The sequence below is a fragment of the Ptychodera flava genome, chromosome 12, assembly GCF_041260155.1.
Source record: "Ptychodera flava strain L36383 chromosome 12, AS_Pfla_20210202, whole genome shotgun sequence".
Classification (NCBI taxonomy): Eukaryota; Metazoa; Hemichordata; class Enteropneusta; family Ptychoderidae; genus Ptychodera; species Ptychodera flava.
Genome location: NC_091939.1, coordinates 11,280,717 through 11,291,937, shown reverse-complemented (window position 1 = coordinate 11,291,937; position 11,221 = coordinate 11,280,717). Strand labels below are relative to the sequence as shown.

The 11,221-nt window shown below is 39.5% G+C and overlaps 1 pseudogene; it reads left to right on the top strand.

Moving 5' to 3' along the window:
• The first annotated feature begins 5,172 nt into the window (after nucleotides 1-5,172).
• LOC139144985 (matrix metalloproteinase-19-like) lies at nucleotides 5,173-10,852 on the top strand (annotated as a pseudogene).
• The last annotated feature ends 369 nt before the right edge of the window (nucleotides 10,853-11,221 follow it).

Sequence of the window (11,221 nt, the reverse complement as noted above, 5' to 3'; positions counted from 1 at the left end):
TTAAAGTCTTTCTTGCAGTGAACGCACTCAGTCCATTCTTTGAATAAAGAAAACAAGAACTCTCTGAAATAAAAAATGATTTGAGTTATTAATCATCAAACGATTGTTAACGAGTACAACGGCCACTTTCTTTTAACATAATACAAGGAGTATATCAAAAACCATACTTCTTTACCATGGATATGAGTGAGACGACGTGGTCTCTTTCGGAGGACACTGGGATTGAGCCTCGAGCATGGTGATGCGTCCTTCAGCACGATACTCACTTATTGTCAATGCGTCTATCTCTGACAGGCAGTGATGGCTACCTCCTGTAACTCAATCTATGAGTGGGCCTACAGCCTGTTTGAATATCAACAGAATTATAATCAATAAACCCATAAATGGGTACATAATAGATAAATAAAAAATAAATAAAACCTTATGCAGACTAACAGGCAAGACGGGGCGCACGGAATTACATAAAAATAGATCGTCTTTAAGCTGGCACATATTTAGAGATGTGGTCTGTCAGGCCCATCTGTCAACTACACGGATGCCCACGTCCTTTGGAAGGTCGGAGATACAAACAAAGTCAATTTCTTGCTCCTTCAAGAGTTGAAAGGCTGAGAGGTCAAGGCAACAAGCGATAAGTTCACCGGTCTAACTTTTATTGTGGGCTACATTTTGCAACTTGAAAAACCAGCATTTGCTCTGGGTTGATCGTTCTTTCATGCCATATGTAATCTTTTAAATTTTGGACACAAAATTCTCGTTTTCTTGGTTTGAAAGTCTTTCTTGCATTTTGGTGACAACACTGACTATAGTGAACGCACTGAGTGCATTCTTTGAATAAGGAAAACTAGGACTCCCTGAAATAAAAAAAAGATTTGAGTCATTAATCGCCAAAAAAGTCTTAACGAGTACAAATACAACTTTCTCTAATATAATGAAATAAGTGTATCAAAAATCATACTTCTTTACCATGGATATGAGCAAGGTAACGCGGTCTGTATCGGAGGACAGTGAGACTGAACCTTGAGTATGGTGTTGCGTCCTTCACCACGAAACTTCACTTATTGTCACTGCATATATCTCTGACCAGGAATGATGGCTACCTCCTGTAACTCAACCTATGAGTGGGCCTACAGCCTGTTTGAATATCAACAGAATTATAATCAATAATTCCATAAATGGGTACACAATAAATAAATAGATCAATAAATAAACAAAACCGTTTGCAGACTAACAGGCAAGGCCGGTCGCACGGAATGACATAAAAATAGGTCGTCTTTGAGCTGGCACATATTTAGACATGTGTTCTATCAAGCCCACCAGTCAATATACACGGATGCCCACGTCCTTTGGAAGGTCGGAGGTGCAAACCAAGTCGATTTCTTGCTCCCTCAAGATTTGAAAGGCCAAGAGGACACGGCAACAAGCAATAAGTTCATCGGTCTAACCTCTGTCGTGGGCTCCACTTTGGAACTCGAAGAACCAGCATTCGCTCTGAGTCAATTGTTCTTAAGCTTTCATGCATTATTTTTTTAAATTATTGACAAAATTCTCGTTTCCTGGTTTGAACGCAATGGGTCTGTTCTTTGAATAAAGCAAATTAGGACTCTCTGAAATAAAACAAAATATTTGAGTCATTTATCATCAGAAGATTTTTAACGAGTACAACTACGACTTTCTTCAAATGTGTTGCCGAGAAGTTTATAAAAAATCATACTTCTTTACAATGGATACGAGCAAGGTAACGAGGTCTCTAGCGGGGGACACTGGGATTGAGCCTCGAGCATGGTGATGCGTACTTCAGCACGACACTTCACTTATTGTCAATGCGTATATCTCTGACCGGGAGTGATGGCTACCTCCTGTAACTCAATCTATGAGTGGGCCTACAGCTTGTTTGAGTATCAACAGAATTACCATCAATAAACCCATAAATGGGTACATAATAAATAAACAGATTAAACCGTATATAGACTAACAGGCAAGATTGGGCGCATGGAATTACATAAAAAATAGGTCATCTTTCAGCTGGCACATATTCAGAGGTGTGTTTTGTCTGGCCCATCGGTAAACTACACGGATATCCTCCCCTATGGCCGGAATTTTCCGATGAACAATTGAATAATGTCACATTTCCCAGTACCATTGGCGTATTTATGTAATTTCCATAGGGAGGAGTCAATATATATACTGCTTATTGCATCGATATCACTGACATTAATTTGCCTTATATTTTCCAAAGACAAGCACTGTAACCCTTCATTACTATACCCAATTGACACTCTTTAAAAACAAATAGTACAATCCCCGTGATTTGTGCCTATACACCTCAATCTATAAAACGCTGTTTCTTAAAACACTAGACTTCTGTTAATTTATCACGAGTCAGACTTCAAATTCCCCTCTCAGCTAAAGTGCTACCGAGTATCAACGATTTCTCTAGTATATTTTAACAGGCACCGAATCTTTCTAACAGGCGTTGTTTGTTCTTTTCACGATGGGAACTACTTTGGGATAATTGGATGATGAAGAAATGTAGGTTTAATCTGCAGATGTAAGCTCATCTGTTTTTCTTTTTAAGTTAAACACTTGTTTTCATGAGTGGTACTACATTCAGCTGTAGGGTACCTCACACTTTTGAGAAATTTGAAACAATATAAAAATCCAATTCTCCAAAATATGTTCCAATCGTGTTTCTGAATATCGATCAATAATGTAGATTTATCATGTATGGAACCTTCTATGGCATAGGGTATTTGTAAAGTCCACAATACGCCCTTCACTGCATCATTCTTGCATTTCGTGACATTGTTTGGATTTCTTTTAGATGCAGGTTCAATTTTTTGGCCATGAAGGAGCGACACTCATTTGCTCTCAAAGTTTCATCATGATCAGTCAACGTGTAATTGTTTTTATTGCCTCAGAACGCACCTTGTATATCTAATTTTCTCGCAAAAAGGGTAACCTTTGCTGCCCAAAATTATCAATCACCTGCAAGGATTATCCTTTTGAGATTGCTTATTCAATTTTACGCAGGGTGACAATCGCTAACCTCTGTTTAGGAAACGAACAAATAAAAAGTCGCTAGCTATTTACTCTTTTGCCTTTCTCATCTATTTAAATGACTTCATTGAGTCCACTCCAATTGTTAACAGATCAAAAGGATTTCATTGTCGCCTGCCCCTGAGACGAATTCCATCGGTCAAAAGGAGTGTGTCGCAATTCATCTCAGACTCGAAGATAACGCCGTCTCTTGCATTCTTCTAGTTGTCATAGAAATAGCTATATTGTTATCATTCAAAATGTTTCGGCGGAAAGAAATAATGCATTAATGCAATTTTAACTGTATGCAGCAATAAACCAGCCAGACGAATTTTGCACAAACTTGTATTTAGGTTTTTTGTAGTGTACGTATCAGAATATTTCATAAATCATCGCCTGAAGTGCATTGAGGTGCGAGAAATGGTCCCTTATTTGAGATTCAAACTCACCAAGTACTTTCACCGCAAATCTTAGTTGATCGTTAATTTCTGTAAATTGCTATTATCGATAAGTGAATCTTAGGCAGCCGGACTACGATTTAATTTTCAACAATGACACCTGGCATTATACAAATGCGGTAAGTTGAAGACTTCGAGGTTGTGACGTGATTTTCTGAGCAGCACGGGAAAATATATTAAATCAATAAAAAATAATCTACAATACATCTAAGTAACAGATTGTGAAGATTCAAAAACACTACCGCTGCACTACACCACTTGTATCTTTCGAATTCCCCCGAGGCTTTGGCACATACCCTGACTTAGATGCTTCAGTACTGACGTAACTGTGCTGTGGTCCTTTGGTATAGGGCCTGTCAAAGAGGATTTACTCTGAGAAACCCAAGCGTCAATTCACCACAGACAGTCTTTAACCACTCTAATTGTCAAAGTATTTGGCAATTAGCACTTGTGGTTAGTCGGAACAGTTTTCCAAGAATCCATTCTCATAATCAAAACAATTCCGTTCACGCTATTCTCTGCGGCTGGGTATATACCGGTGAGCAGGCCATCGGAAACTTGCAATTGTCAACCGGTGACTAGCACTTTGAGACAGAATAGAGTGGTTAAATGATACACCTCAAAAATGTTAACAATTTCACGTTAAAACTACGTGGGTAACACTCAGAACGTCAAAGTTCTTCATATCTAAAGAGGAAGAATGGTTGAAATATTCGCGGCACGCACACATCGAAGTAAAACACGTCAACGCTGCATTTGCTGTTCCTTTTTAAGTACTCTTCACAGTCTTTCCGTTGGTACATAAAACAATGCAAATTCTTGCAACAATCCCACAATTATGTCAAAAAACCTCAAGTTCCACTTGTCGACAGAGCCTTTATATGAGTGTTACGTCATTGTTGACAAGTGAATTTTGGTCCAGACGTCTGTCTAGAACCCTTAGACAACAACAGTAATAACAATGTATGTTTTGTAAACAGCGTGTTTTCAAGGCTAATTCTTTGTACTGACATATGCTTAAGGAACGAGAAGAAGAAAAAATTGTTTTATGAATGTTTTATGAAACAAAAATAATAAAGAAGATTATCAAATCCTACTGTAGCAATAGCCCTTTGAATTTATAGCAAATGTTGTCTGTTAATGGGAAAACGAAAAGTAAACCTCCTTAACTGTTATGAAATTTTAAATAACAGCTAAAGCAGACTTAAATCCCAAAGTGTTTTATTGCGGATGTTTTCGAGTAACGTTTAATCGCGTGCGAGCCGTTGCTAATCCGAAACTGGAAAATTGTGGTGAGTTGTCGTAAGCTGGAATAACTCAATCCCCGGATGTGGTTTCAAGTTTCAGGCCGACTAACCACCATGGCTTTGCAAAGATCAACTCTCAATGCCACAGGTAGGAAGAGTGAAACAAAATTTCCGCAAAATGATTCCATTTTTATATCAAATTAGTTAAAGACACGTAAAGAGGTAAATAGCATGGCAGTGCAAAGTGAGCGCATATGGGTGTGATCGATTGCATCATAGTCAATGCTAAGGTCACTTGCGTTGTTCGCAAGCAAGTCAATGCTCATTGTGTGTCTGTCATTGACAAACTATTTCTCCGACCTTTCCTTGAGGGCTGCTGGCTCAACTTCCGACGTTCATTAACACCGATTACTTTCAAAAAGCCATCCAGGGCCACAAATAACTGGCCAAACATTCCAGCCACCCTATAAAAAGTCCAATTTCTCCCGTGACTGTCATTAAAACAGTGCTTCTCTCCCACCCGACGCACTCCGATCAAAACACACAGGTTACTAACCCGCTGTCGGTCTACGACCAACATTACTGCAGACTTATACCGATGTCAACTCCAACCAACGTGTCCAACATGTATACTACCTCTGTTATATTTTTATGTTTATTGGTCAGCATTTGCGGAGCAGCTTCGTTATTAAGTGATGATGGACCACTTGAAGGCGAGATCAGAGAAAAAAGGGCCACCTTCAGGCGTCGACGGCCGAATAAAATTGATCCATATGTAAGTATGCTGTACGCACTTAGAAAGAAACCATTTTTTATAGACTTTGTGAATGTAACCTGCTTGTTACGTTTCGAAGTTCAAACCTGGCATCGTTATTTAAAAATAATGCAAATAATATTTCAGTATCCTGCCATTGCTCTCGACACTAAACGGGTGAAATTCGCGACCCTATCTTTTGGGCACAGGTTTGGCTTCGAATCAAAAGTTTCCACGGATGGGAATCGAAGTTTAGATAGCATGACTAACTTCATGGTAGCATCTTTCTGTGTGTACATTTGTTCGTCGAAAACGATCATAATTGGAATTTTGTCTTAAATAAAAAAAGCTTCTCCTTGATTCTTTTGTTTGCTTGAAGACCAGAGATTGTCGACGTATGGCAGCAATCACTGTGCGACAATATGTTGGGACTGTGAGCGCTAATCACTTTTTCTGTGTGAGTTGATCAGCTGAAGTGATGTCAATTTGATAACGTCAATGGACGTGAAAAGGGGAGAGTGTTTTTTGGAGGGTTGGGGGGGGGGGGTCCATTGCCAATACAGTGTCAGCGATGACCTTTCGAAACGCATTTAAAATCGACAGTTTCTCCGTTTCATATTTGAGTTTTCTGGTGAGTTCTTGCCGTTAGGTTATTTGACGTATTAAAAATTGCTCACGGGGACATAATCGCCGAATAGCGCTGATCGCCGCCATAGCTTCTGTTCAGTAATCAGAATGTTAAACGCATAGAGCATAATGTAGTTGAAATTCCAGCCGCAAGTCTAATTAAAGGGCAGCCGTAATATGCTTTGCTCACCTAAAGTGGCAATGGTTCATGGTAGCGTAACGGAATTCCAACTGACCGCCAAAACAACTTGAAGTTCATTCAAGTTGACACACCTTCAAGGTTGCGTGACTGATTACATCAGATAAAGCGACCTTCCTCTTGAATGTGAAACTAAATAACGGCATAGTACCTTCAAGGACTTGTTTACTGTATCGTGTGGAGGGAGTGTGGTAAAATCTTACAGTAGCGAAAATACGTTCGAAAGATTTAAATAAATATTGAATGAGCATAGATCATGTGAGCAACAATAACAATAACAATCAAATTTATCTCCTGTTGTCTTTCAGGATTACTTGTCAACGTTTGGTTATCTAGCGTCATCACCGTCAGAAGGACAGTCTGGCCCAATGGGCATGATCAGTGCAACAGAAGCTATCAGGTAAAGACCGTGAAGTAGCCCACACTGAGCTTTCTAGAGTTTATACTCTGTTTTGATTTGAACGATTTGTAATGCGTGACTTCTTGCATTTTCACTACACTTGTAATTAATTCATTGAGTAGATTAGCAAAGCCAAACGAACCAGAGTGTTACAAAATGCAAACAAATACATCAATCGCTACGTGATGACACATAAACAAAATAAGAATACAGTAGATTTTCAAATTGAAGTCATAATGGACTTCACGTGGAATAGAAAACAAAAGTAGCGAACGACCTGGAAGGTGCGTGGCTGAAACTTGCACATTTGAATTTCCCGTTCGAAAACACAAAACAGAACACAACTCACGCCGATGCTATGGCATTCAAGATACGATAAAATAACGCAAACAACCAAACAACGAACGATGTATGGAATTGCTTTTCCTTTATTACGAGGTTCATGTCTATAACGGACATCTCTTCCAAATTTTTGTTCACCCGCAGAAATTTTCAGAAGATGGCTGACATTCCTCAAACTGGCAAGATTGACCGGGAAACGAAAAGACAGATGAAACTGCCTCGTTGTGGTGTACCTGACAGCATCGATTTTGTACCAAAAGGACTGAACGGCGGCGGATCTAAAAACAGAAGATCTAAAAGATACACAGTTAAAGGTGACTTCAAAAGTTTTCAGTTATAGGATGTTTTTATTCTTCGGCTTTGAATAAAGATAACTTTCTGTAATATCGCTATTTCTCCCTCTTTATAGTCACTCTTTTACACCTATCGTTTGCCTCCTCGACAGGAAGAAAATGGAACAAATTTGACCTGACGTATAGGATAGTCAATTTTACTAAGGACATGGAGGAGTCAGAAATGAAGAACGCCATCGAGCGGGCATTCAAACTCTGGTCTGCTGTGTCACCGTTGACCTTCACTGAAGTTATCTCCGGTGAAGCCGATATCGCGATCAAGTTTGTGACTGGTAATCATGGAGACGGAAAAAAGAGTGCCTTTGATGGACCAGGTACGTACGCCTCGATCGTTTGCTTATTTCCCTGGTGTGTTACACACTATCTATTATGTAAAATCTGAAAATCAGAAATCAGAATTTGAAATCAGAAATCCGACTTTTAAGCACTGATGTTACCGTATTGACTGTGAAATTCGTCCCTTCTGTTTGAATGCATGCGCACGCCAATTATAAACTGTCAAACAAACTCACATTTTAAATAAGAACACAGTTCCATTTGTTCAATCACTCTATAGTAACGCCAACGTGAAACGACAATAACCAAACAAGTACAGAACAGGTTGAAAAATGTGGAAATGTCTGCAATGTCTTGTTGCACTTGCGCATTGACACAAGGATCATGTGTTGTATGTGACGTTCTATGCAATGTTCTCTATATTTCCCCGCCTATTACTCTATTGCTTTTGCAACAGTTATGCAAATTTATAGATAATGACACTCAAATCCCTTTTTTCCAAGATCGCACATCTTAATCACGTCATACAATCTACTCATTGTAAAATGATGTAAAACCAAACCAAAAAAAACTCCGCAAAACAGTAGAAAAACACGTTGATTTTTCTTCAATTACTTTCTAACTTGAAGTGTCTTCTCTCTCTCATTGCAGGACGCGTTTTGGCGCATGCGTTCTTCCCAAAGAATGGCGACGCTCACTTTGATGACGCTGAACTCTTCACTGTGTACCAGAGAAAGGGCAGAAACCTCTATTCCATTGCTGCGCATGAGTTCGGCCACAGCCTAGGACTTGGACATTCCAAAACCAAAGGCTCCCTTATGTACCCAATATACCAGAAATATAAACCCGATTATAAGCTGTCCCAGGATGACATTTTAGGAATCCAAGCACTTTATGGTGAGCTCAAACAATCATAAATATTACCCGTCGAAATAGGGCTAGAAGAACGATTGATTTTACTTAAGCTGCCAGTAGAGTAGCTAAAGGCTAGTTTGGCTCAAGTCATACTGCACAAAACGTAACCGAAGCAGCCCCAGCCATGCATCATGAGAAGAAGGATTAATTCACTTGTCAGAGAATTTAATTTTGGTAGAGTGACTGATCTATAACTTCATTTAGCTGACGTTCATTGCGATTTTATTTTCCAGGTGAACCCAACGGCGACGGTAAGACCGAAAACGACGACAAAGAACAGCCAACTGCGCAGCGAATCACGACCGAAGCCTGCAGGGAACCCTTCGATGCTACCTTTTCAGGTGAGAATCGTCAATATTTTTCATATGCGATGATTTCATGCCGGAAACTATGCTTAACGGTGTAACAACTATAATCTACAAACTACTGTATAAACGAGAGAGAGAGAGAGAGAGAGAGAGAGAGAGAGAGAGAGAGAGAGAGAGAAGAGAGAGAGAGAGAGAGAGAGAGAGGCAAAGAGAGCTTTCACTTTAATTCATATTTTGAACCGGATCTCTCATTTTCTTCGTTATCAGACAAAGATGGAAATATCTTCCTTGTTCATGGCATGCACATGTGGAAGACCTCCAGCGATGGAGTAATGGATGGGGTAGCGAAGAAAATAAAAACTGTTTACAGGGGCCTTCCCAGTAATATCGATGCTGCAGTGACGTCATCGTCGACCGGATGGACATACTTCTTCAAAGGTAAGGGACTAGACCGGTTTTCTTTTTCATTCAGATGGATGAATGACTGAGTGAATACTTGAATGAATGAATAAATGAATGAATGGGTGGATGAATAATAAGTCAATGAATAATGTTGCTTTTAGCAACATCACCATTTTCTCTATAAACCGATAACTAAGAAACGTCATTTTCACTATTTAAAATAGGTGATAGATACTGGGTGTACAACGGGCAAAGACTCAGGCCTGGATTCCCCAAGAAGATCAAAAGAACAGGCCTACCAAACAAACCGGATGCAGCTCTTGAATGGGGTGGCAAGATTTACGTTTTCAAGGGTGCAAAGTACTATGAGTGGGACGAGTTCTCCGGCCAAGTTTCCGAAGACTTTCCGAAAAAAATCGAGCGTAATTGGGCAGGTGTGCCAACCGACGTCGATGCTGCCGTCAGCTGGAAGGCGGTAAAACTTATTTCTTCAAGGGGAATAAATATTGGCGCTACGATGACTCAAAAGAAGCCGTGGACAGTGAATATCCGAAAAACAGAGCAGTTTACTGGATGAACTGTGGAGGGAGGAGTATGCGCAACAGAGAACTGAAGAGAGCGTCTGTGGCATGAGATAGCGCCCTCAATCCACAGACGGTGACATTGGCAATGAGTCTATTTGCGACGGTGAACAGTGCTTTCACTCACTACCAAGGTGAAAAAGTCGACACTTCTCGGGTTTGACTGACATTCCTGTGCTTTTGAAAAAAGTGGACATGAATGTTGCAGTGCATGTTGTGTATCCATTTTATTTTCACCCCGCGGTTAAGGGGTTGAACCGTGGTACAAAAACAGAAACAAACGAACAAACTGTGAAGCAGTACAAACGTGTCCATCTGAAATTACCAATCAGCAGATGATTGTTACCACCTCTGGACATTGATATGGTTTAAAGAACTTGAACCGACTGACAGCAGCTGCATATTAAATGACTTTTCTCCATAATATATTTTCGGCGTTTAACGCCAAAACTGCAATATAGTAATGTGTTGCACTCAAAAGAGTTTTGTCTGGAACTAGTATTTATGAATTATTTAATTACGGTATTGCTTAATAAACGAGTGTGGAAACTTTTTTTAATTAGTCATCTACCGATATTCATGTAAGAATGCATTTGTCTTATTGCGTCAGGTCCGTAAATAGTAAAACTAAAACGTACCTGGACGAAGAAACGAAGTTTCACTTCGAGTGACGAGTGAATGCATGGCTGCAAAGAAGCTTAAAGTCTCGTAGACTTATACATAACTTAATGTATTAGTAAGTTATTTAAGTTATTTTGACGAAATTTAAGATCTTATTCTCAAGGAATATTAGGATATTTTTAAGGTGATCCGATGATTCGATTCACTAGTATGTGGTATGATGTACATATTGACAAACGTTAAACGTTAATTTATACTGTAAAATTTTGAATTTTATAGATTTACAAGTGTTGTATACATGCGAACTATGATTAAAGTATCAACATGCTTTTATATGTTCGTCTTTGTTCGAAAAACGACGCTAAACAAAGAGGACATGATCATAACTTATCTTGCAAGGGTATTGTTAAGTACTGTTGTGATAGTCATGCGTGTCGCGTTGGTGATTAAGTTAATCTTTCACAGACGTCACATTGGCCCAGTAACAGAATCCTAAATCGAAGAGGCTTGGAATGTTTTTATTCAGTTTAAACAGTATTATGGAATAGTGATCTGTCAAACGAGAGAGAGAGAGAGAGAGAGAGAGAGAGAGAGAGAGAGAGAGAGAGGGGGGGGGGGGAGATGAGTTTATCTGTGTACATGTGGCGTGTCCGGTAGACGGTAGGCGTCAAGGTTAAATGTAGCAATTTAGCAATTTCCCAG